Genomic DNA, 9390 nt, shown 5'->3' on the forward strand with positions numbered 1-9390 from the left:
TTTGCAAATTAAAACCATAAACTAGAATCTTCAGAACTACTAGAACGCTGCTTATTTCCAAACAAAGCATTTTGGGTGCCCGTATGATTTTGTCTTCCTTAATATCGCTGATTCTAATCATACTTTTCCGCCACTCAGGTCACCCAGCACCAGGATAACGTCCGTAAGGCCAGAGTTCAGAGCTGGAGAGGAGGTTGGAAGGCGTGGCCTCCAGGGAGCGGGTTCCGCTAAGTCGGGTTAGTTCTGACCTCCCTCACAAGAAGCAAACCTCTTCACTGCGTTGGTAGCAGTCAGCATTCAGTACAGTTAGCATGGGTTCTGACACCCGGTTCTGACGCACCTGTTGGAAGCCGAGCACCATAGCAGTGCCTGTTTCTCAGTCCAGCAATGTCAAGCAAGTCACTTAGCTTCTGTGCCTGCCCAGGAGTTCAATTTGGCTGCCATTCCCCAATATCTAACGTGCTGGGCTGCTAACCGGAAGTTTGGAGGTTCAAGTTCACTTGGGCTCCTTAGAAGAAAGGGCTGGCAATTGCTTTCAGATTACCAGCTCTTGAAAATCCCTTGGACTCCATTCCACTCTGAAACGGGCACTGGCACCAACTCACATGTGATTCACAGTCAGGATTCAGGGGGCTGATGGATGGGATGGTGCTGTCATGTCACCAATGACAGTCAGGGCCTGCTGTGTCACTCAATCTTTGGCATTTGTATTGGGCAGGATTTCTGCAGAGAAGCAAAACCAGGACACTTAGGATTATGTTTGTGTGTGTGTGTATGGACGAGTTTATATAGCAAAAAGGAATCTAACAGCAAATTAGTCCACAGCAGTACAGAGAGCTCAGCCCAACGCACTTCCGTGGGTTCGTTAATAAACTCAAGGTCCTCCCGACCCACGCAGCCACGAGCCCAGGGCCAAGGCAGCCGGCAGTAGGAAGCTGAGATGTCCAGGTATAGCCGGGGCCAGTAGCATAGTGTGGCAAAGCAGGTCACAGCAGAGCCTCAAGGTGGAGCCATGTGAGGTGGCTGGCTGGAGGCGCGGCGTCTGGAGTGGTGGCAGGCTGAGCAGTCGGCCCACAGACAGCAGGCATGGAAGCGCACGTAGATCTACAACGGCGGTCTGCCACGTCCATGGTTGGCTCGGCCCCGTGGAGCAGAGCACTGCCCGGACCACAGGTAGCACAGGACACGTGGCGAGGCACGACAGCATGCTGGCCTGACCACCAGGGAGAGAGGGGGGCCGGCTCCAGAGAGCTGTCTCTCTCAGTCACACCTCCAAAGAAGGTCGTCAAGCTGCGACCTGATTGACAGGCTAAACCGCACGCTGATCATCTTAAGGGGTGCCGTGTTGACACAAAATAAGACCTGGCAGTGTTCCTCCTCACTTGTTGGCACTCCCCAGCATGTCATAAGCCAAGGGCATTCCTTTGATGGTCCATTCTGCTAGCTGTCGCCCGGTCAGACCGTCAGTGTGTTTCTGACCTTGCAGTCCTACAGTCATCCCTCCCCCAACTCCCCACCTCTTTTTTTAACTTGCTGTGAATTCCTTGAAGGTTTACAGAGCAGATCCGCTTTCCATTCAAACATTCGTACATGTTTTGTTTCATGTCCTTGAGTATAATCCCCACAACATCCATCGCTCGCTCCTTTCCTGTATTTCCTGTGGCCATCCCTCCTTTCCTAACCCTTCTCAACTTTGCCAACACTGTCCTTTTGATGTCAAATGTGATTTTAGGGAGTGTGGCCTCTCAAACATTGTTCCCCTTATAGTTCTATTACTGACGGGAAATTGAGCCCTGAGTGGGAGTTGGTACTGTTTCAGACCCGAAGGGTGAGGACAGGCCATAATTTCAGGGCCTCTGCCGGTGTATCTGACCATCAGCCTGGTCACTTTGATTTTTCCCACTTCTATAATGCGCCCCCTTTCCAGATGCTCGGTTGGGAGAGCAGGCACAATCTAGTTGATCCCTTCGTCCATTAGACTTAACGGTTTCCACAAGTCTTCCTTTGCCTCTTGCTCCACCCCAGGAGCTTGACCTTCGTGGTCATCCTTTAAGATTCCAATAGCTGCCCACCAAAGGAGGATGTTGAACAAGGTCTTGTAGGTCCACGGTGTGCCAATCGATGTTCTCCACCTGAACGGCCCTGTGTTCCCTTGAGGTGTAGAATTATGGCGAAGGACTTTTTATAATGTTGTGCCCTGTACTGATTTATTCATAGATACATAAATAGATAAAAAATATTTCTTTCAAACCTGTAGATTATTATTGCTTTTAGTGCAGATTTGTGTATATATAATATCATACCCACCTCTTGAAACTACGATTCTTAAGAGAGTTTGTGAGGTCTCTTCAGCCAACCGCTCACTCTGCTACGTGGTCCTTCTTTCATTAAAAACCTGCTCATCACTCAGATTTTCACCTCGGGTGATTACCAAGTCACATACCTAAGAGTGGCCGTCGTTGGGGGCAGAATATAAACGCACCTGTGAGGGAGTCCTTTAGTTTGCCAAGCTGAGCGTTAAGCAAACTTTGAATGGGTCAACCCAAAGCTGTTCATTCCCCATCTGCACAGATGTTCCCACGGCTCTGAGGAAGCTGGCTGTTGCCATTCTCCCCATTCGCAGCCGCCCGCAATAGAGTTCTGGCCATTCTAAAGTGCTCCTGCAGGCAAACCCAGGCCCAGACAAGCGCGGAGTGAAAATGTGCTAGGATTTCATGCAGAATCGCCTCCTGAGTCGGCAGCAACCGCAGGCCACTGGGAAGGAGGGGAGTGAGAGGAGCTGGAAGGGACACAAGATTGGCCTTGAGTTGTGGAAGAGACGTGCTTTATGCTGAATTTCTCAAACCAGAGCTGGGTTCAGGAAACGGTAGAGCACGGTTGCCTGCCTGTCAAACAAGCTCCCGAAAATGTAGGCAGAGCGGCGCCTGAACTTGGAAAACGCGTCTGGTCTGTATGAAATCCCTGGAAACTTGTGTGTTCTCTGCCTGTGCCCCACCCCAGTTTTTTCCAAGTCTTAAGAGAAATGTCTAAAATGGTTGGTTTTAGTTGCCTCCATTTTTGTTCCTCATAGCATAGCTCCTGCTCTCGGATCTCACTGGCCTAGCTCCTCCGCAGGGACTCCTGGATGTGACAGGGGTTATTATGGACGAGGGATGGGCAGACAGCCATGATCAGAGCTCACTGGGACAGCTTTTAGCAACGCACGGCCTCTTCGCCAGCGCGCCAGGCACTGGCCAGCTCCTCTCCTGGGTGACCACACGGCGTGCAGCTAAAACCAGGCCCCTGGGGAGCCGGGCACTTTAGTCCAGAGCCCAACTGCTGAGGAAGGCAAGTGGCCCTCGGGGGGTAGGTCCTGCGTGAGGGAACCCAAGTCCTGGAAGTCCTTGTGGACTTCAAAGCACACAAGCCCTTTCCTGGGAGTCGAACTGGTAGACTTGGGTGTCTGCCCTGAGTTCGAGCCTGGGCTCTACTCCTCGCCTCAAACTACCTTGAACAAAAACTCAGAGCCATCGAGGCAATTCCAACTTCCAGCAGGCCCGTAGGAGGAAGGAAAACGAACAGCCCCTGTGGGTTTCCAAGGTCGTGAAGCTTGATGGGAGCAGAGAGCCCCATCTTTCTCCCACAGCGGCTGGTGAGTTTGAAGCTTGTGCTAACAGCCCGACAGCCTAACCCCACGTGCCTCGGAAACACTGGGCCAGCTCTGCCCCTTCCCGTCAGCCAGCCATTCGAAGGTGATGGCAGAGTGGTGAGAGGTGATACACTGAGATAAGGCGATGTCCTTTACATAATCATGGACTGTGCTGACATCCTTTTGATTGGTAGATGATCTTCGTGTAAACGGGGAGCGGGCAGTAGGTTAACGGGTGAAAATTATTATCTAAATGATGCTAGTCGGGAGTAATATTCAAATCTAGATGGCTTCCGATTATAGTACTACAGAGATTCTGTCCTCGGATTCAAATGAATTCGGTATAGTTTCAAGTGGAGTTCGGTTGCTAGCAGTATTTATTTCTAGAAATGGCATGGATTTCCCTTCCAGGGCTGTGGATAGCCCACTGATAAATAAGGCAGCTTTGACGCTGATGTTAGGAAATAGCTGCCCAGCCAGGATGCGAATGCACAGTCTCGCAGCACCCACGTCGTACTAGCGTGACCACAGCGGGCAGATTCAATGCTGGCTGTGAATGGGATCGCTTTTACTAAGAATACTTCAAAACATGTCTCAGGGTCAGGTCCGTCCATTCTGGGCTACAGCCTTAACTATGGGTGTTAAAAACTACTCAGACTTGGAATCTATACACACACACACACCCCACTATCATGATCCCAATTCTACCTTAACAGGAAGGGTGGAGGGAGAGTGGGGTAGAATGGGGGAAGCAATTACAAGGATCTAACCTCCTCCTTGGGGAATGGACAACAGAAAAGTGGGTGAAAGGAGATGTCAGGCAGTGTAAGATATGATAAAATAATAATTATAAATTATCAAGGATTCATGAGGGAGGGGGGAACAGGGAGGGAAGGGGAAAAATGAGCTGATACCAAGGGCCCAAGTAGAAAGCAAATTTTTTTGCGAATGGTGATGGCAGTAAATGTACGAATGTGCTTGACACGATGGATGTATATATGGATTGTGATAAGAGTTGTATAAGCCCCAATAAAATGACTTAACTAATAATAATGAAAAAAACTACTCAGAAGTGTGATGTTGGTCAGGAAACTGCGGGGACACTAATTGGAGAAATTAGAGAACTTTGTTTTTCTCTTCATACGTTTTAATGTTAACCAGATTTCCATCAGTTCATAGGAATGATCCGAGTGAAAAGGTACATAATCAATGAATGTTTTCTCTATTTTGCTCGCATGGCCGAAAACTGGGTGAAAAAAATTAAGTGCTCACATGAGTTATACCAACTGTCGAAAAATATTGAGCCAACAGATTTCTGCGACAGCCTTTGATTGCATTTTTGGTGCTGTTAGAAAGTTGTTTCATCCCTCGTCAACATTGTCATCAAAAATGCCTGTTAGAAATATGACGGCCAAATCTAAAAATGCAACAAAGTCCATTCACAACAGATTGGCTGTGGTAGAACACGAAGTCTCAGTCTAGGCAGCCTGCATGATTTCTTGAGAACCCTTCCACTAAAGCCTGTATTGACTGCCTGTTTTCTTCTTCTTTTTTTAAATTGTTTTATTAGGGGCTCATACAACTCTAATCATTTGCTCTCCACCTAAGCCCCTGGCATCAGGTCCTCATTTTTCCCCTCCCTACCCACTCCTCCCTGCCTCATGAACCCTTGATAATTTATAAATTATTATTTTGTCACAGCTTGACCTGTCCGACATCTCCCTTCACGACTTTTCTGTTGTCCATCCCCCAAGGAGGAGGTCACATGTAGGTTCTTGTAATCGGTTCCCCCTTTCCAACCCACCTTTCCTCTACCCTCCCAGTATCGCCACTCACACCACTGGTCCTGAAGGGATCATCCACCCTGGATACCCTGTGTTTCCAGTTCCTATCTGTACCAGAGTACATCCTCTGGTCTAGCTAGACTTGCAAGGGAGAATTGGGATCATGATAGTGGGAACTTGGGGGATGAAACATTTGGGAACTAGAGGAAAGTTGTATTTTTCATCATTGCTACATTACACCCTGACTGGCTCGTCTCCTCCCCGAGACCCTTCTGTAAGGGGATGTCCAGTGGCCTACACGTGGGCTTTGGGTCTCCACTCTGCACTCCTTCCCCACCCCCACCCCCAATTCACTATGATAAGATATTTTTGTTCTGATGATGCCTGATACCTGATCCCTTCAATACCTCATGATCACACTGGCTGGTGTGCTTCTTCTCTGTGGGCTTTGTTGCTTCTGAGCTTGATGGCCCTTGTTTACCTTCAAGTCTTTAAGACCCCAGACGCTATATCTTTTGATAGCCACCGGTCACCATCAGCTTTCTTCACCACATTTGCTTATGCACCCATTTGTCTTCAGGTATCGTATCATGGAGATGAGCACACAATGATATGATTTTTTTGTTCTTTGACGCCTGATAACTGATCCCTTCTGCACTTCATGATCACATAGGCTGGTGTGCTTCTTCCATGTGGGCTTTGTTGCTTCTGAGCTAATTGTCCACTTGTTTACCTTCAAGCCTTTAAGACCCCAGATGCTACATCTTTTGATAGCTGGGCACCATCAGCTTTCCTCATGTATATATTTATATATGTACATGTCTTTATCTAGACCTCTTTAAATGCCCTTTGCCTCCCAGCTCTTTCCTCTATTTCCCTTGACTTCCTCCTGTCCCACTATCATGCTCAGTCCCCACAAGGGTTTCAGCAATTCCTCTTGGTTACATTACCCTTGATCATGCCCTACCATGCCTCCCACACCCTCCTCACCACCAATTTGGATCGCTTGTTGTTCCTTTGTCCCTGGGTTTGTTAACACCAGTACCTTTCCTCCTACCTTCCCCTCTCCCATGTTCCCCCGGAACTATCAGTCCCATTGTTTTCTCCTCCAGATTGTTCAACCAGCCTATCTTATTTAGACAGACCTGCGGAGATAACAACATGCACAAAAATAAGACAGAGCAAAACCAAGCAACAATATACAACAAACCAATGACCAAAAAAAAAACAACAACAAAATAAAACACAACAAGAAAGAAAAGCTTGTAGTTAGTTCAAGGATTGTTTGTTGGCCTTTAGGAGTGTTTTCCAATCCAGTCTGTTGGGGCACCACACCCTGCCCCCAAAGTCCACCTTCAGCATTCCCTGGGGACCTCAAGTTACCATACGACCCAGCAATCCCCTTACTGGGCATATACCCAGAAGAGACAAGAAACAAACCAAGACCAGACATCTGTGCTCCAATGTTCATTGCAGCACAGTTCACAATTGCAAGGAGTTGGAAGCAACCCAAATTTCCATCAACTGACGATTGGATTAAAAAGCTGTAGTAAATACATACCATGGAGTACTCTGCATCACTAAAAAGCAGTGATGAACGTATGAAGCACATCGCTGCATCAGAAGAACTGGAGGAAATCATGCTAAGTGAAGTAACTCAAGCACAAAAGGACAAGTACAAAATAAGTCTGCTGAGAAGCTTTAAAAAAAACAAATGCAAAAGAGGCTTAGGGAAAAAGCTGTATACAAACATCCCTGGGGTGAGGACCAGGTAATATGGCAGGGACCAGACCAAATAAAGGGATACACATGATAGACAACTAAAAAGGAGTGGGGGAGGAAAAAAATAATAAAAAAGAAATGGGTAGCAGGGGCACAGGGCACTAACCTACCCAAGGGGGAGGGTATTGTTTGTGTCTCCACAGAGGAAGAGGGACCAGACTTCAACCCAGTGCTCCAAGATGTGAATACAACATGCCAGCCTGGAGTAGGGAACCAGTGGAGAGGTCTGGGGGTTCGGCCCCAATCCCAACTACTAAATGGACACTTGCCCCTCCCCCCCAGAAGAATTTATTTCAAAGGACGGCATTGACTCTTCAGCTCCGGGAGAGGGACATATCTGATCAGAGCACACGGGAGCAGATGAAGGGGGAGGAGGAGAGAGTGGAGCACATCCTGGCCCACCAGGCCTTGAGGACGATGTTCCCAATTAGAGCAGCCAATCACCAGAGAGAACCACATGGCCGGCCCTACTATGAGACATGACACACCTACCTCACTGTCCCCCTACAAGGGACAACACCGGAGGCACAGTGTGGGAATTGTACCCGGTCTGATCCCGCCACACCGAGGCAAAACACTGAGGGGGTGCAACAGAACAGCAAGGGAACAGAGCGGTGAGGCCTTTCTTCTTTTTCTAAGGCTGGATCACTGACAATCCTGTATGACTCCATCAAAAAACCTTTCCCTACGCTCCAAAGGCTTTGCGCTCTGCAGACAGTAGGTGCTTACCAAACCCCTGTGTGTTGATTGAACCCCCACAGAAGAGAGCCTGTGAAATAAGAAGCACCAGCTGCCACACGGACTCAGATGGAATTAGATTGAGCCACGCCCATTTTAAAGCCCTGGTAAGGAAAACCTGGCACAATCCCACATTGCCAGAAAGAGTCCTTGGGGGGTTCCGGTGGCCTCTCTGGCCTTCAGTCGGCATGGCAGGCCTGGAAGGAGAGAGATGGCCAGGCTCTGTTTCCATCCCTGGTTTAGGCAGTTGTCATCTGAGAAACAGTTTGTTAGATCTTCAAGCCCTGGGTCTTCAGAGAGCAGTTATTTCTTATAATCATTGAAAACAATCAACCACAGAACTTCTGGGAAATCCCTTAAATGGAACACCAGATGTGACCTGTAACCCATGATGACATTTTTAGAAAACACAAAACAGACCATTCAGAGTCAGTCTCGAGTCCCCACTGCATGTGTGACCATTGACTCTCAAACTGAAATACGCATGGCCGGCAAGTCCATGCCGACGCAGAGCGACCCTATGGGACAGGGTAGAACGGCCCCTATGACTTTGCAAGACTAGAACTGTGTAGCCGTGTCTTTCTCCCACCGAGTGGCTGGTGGTTTCAAACTGCTGACCCTGTGCTTTGCAGCCCATCACATGACCACTTCACCGCCAGCGCTCCTGGTGAGGCATTAATAGGTCCATACCATTGATGTTATGATATCTTGAAACATTCCTTTTTACTGACCTTAATCCATCGGTGAGATCCACAGAGTAAAACCCATCCTCGTTCTGATGAACCAGGATCTGGGAGCAAGTGAACAGGAGATTGGAGACTTGTTTGGAAAGGAAGTGGATGTTAGAAAATAATTTTCATTTAAAATTGGCCTAAGTAAGCCAGGTGAGCAAAACCCACAGAATGATCGTGTCCCAGTAGTTACCACTTCCCTTCTATCTGCAATGTGGATTTCATCTGTTAGGTTCAAGACAGGCAACCCAGCCAAAATAGGCTATCTGGACTCACGACAGAGTGACTTGTTTCCAGACACCTAGACAAGGGTCTCTGGTGACATGAGGGTTCGTACAGGGCTCCGATGCTGATCAGAAGGTGGGCAGTGAGAAACGGCTCAGCGGCCCCCCAGAAGGAAGAGCTGGAAATGTGCTGTAAAGAAACTCGTAGAGACCCCAGGGGGGAGTTTTCTCTAGATCACAACAGCACCCACTTAGACACCCCTTCCCTTTCCTGTTTAGATGCAGGTCCCTCGGCTAGGTCATGGGTTGCAAGAGTGACAGAAACATCTCCGGGCGCTTGCAATCTCGTGGGAGAGAGGGCGCAGTCAGTAGACCAGGAAACAAACGAATAACCATGTCGATCACAGAGTAACAGGAAAAATAATGAAGATGAAAACACACCAGTTCCCTCAGCGGCCCATGTGTATCAGAGTCGAACTGGGCTCTGCGACTCTTTCAAGCCA

Source organism: Tenrec ecaudatus, chromosome 11 (assembly GCF_050624435.1).
Source record: "Tenrec ecaudatus isolate mTenEca1 chromosome 11, mTenEca1.hap1, whole genome shotgun sequence".
Taxonomy (NCBI): Eukaryota; Metazoa; Chordata; class Mammalia; order Afrosoricida; family Tenrecidae; genus Tenrec; species Tenrec ecaudatus.